The following is a 616-nucleotide window of genomic DNA, read 5'->3' as shown; positions in this document are numbered from 1 at the left end:
AATATTTGATATAGTGGTAGTTGTGGCCATTTGTATAATTTCAGTCATCATTTGAGAATTTGTGTCCTAGAAGACTAAGTAAGTAATTGATGTGAATTTTGACAAAACTATGCCAGATCAGTCATTGAAACTTCTATGTTAAGTAACCCAGGTATAGGATTAAAAAGGTTGAGGTACCATTGTCATACCTAGACATCTATCATTTATATTTGGTGATTTAGCATACTTAACAGCTTAATCGAGGTGCTGCATGTTATACTGACTGGAGCAGTAATGATAATATATATGTGTATAAAACGTGTGATTTATAAATGACCAGGTATGTCAAAGGAAAAGGTGTTTCACTGCACTAATTGCTGCCTGCAAGTAATGGCTCTGCTAAAAAGAGACCTAGCTCAAGTGCTGTCTGAGACGTGAAGTGGCCGTATTGACTGTAGATATGCAAGCTACAGGTTTCAAGGTACAAAAATGTGACAAGATCAGCTATTCTGGATTATCCGTTCCCTCTAGGTAAACTTTTTTTTCATGACAGATGTGCCATGCCTCTGATAATGGCTTCACTCTTCTCCTTATAGCTGCTCGTGTCACTGTCATGCAGTTGATTGTTTGTACAGTG

This window comes from Penaeus monodon, chromosome 31 (genome assembly GCF_015228065.2).
Source record: "Penaeus monodon isolate SGIC_2016 chromosome 31, NSTDA_Pmon_1, whole genome shotgun sequence".
Lineage (NCBI taxonomy): Eukaryota > Metazoa > Arthropoda > Malacostraca > Decapoda > Penaeidae > Penaeus > Penaeus monodon.
Note: the sequence above shows the minus strand (reverse complement) of the source record.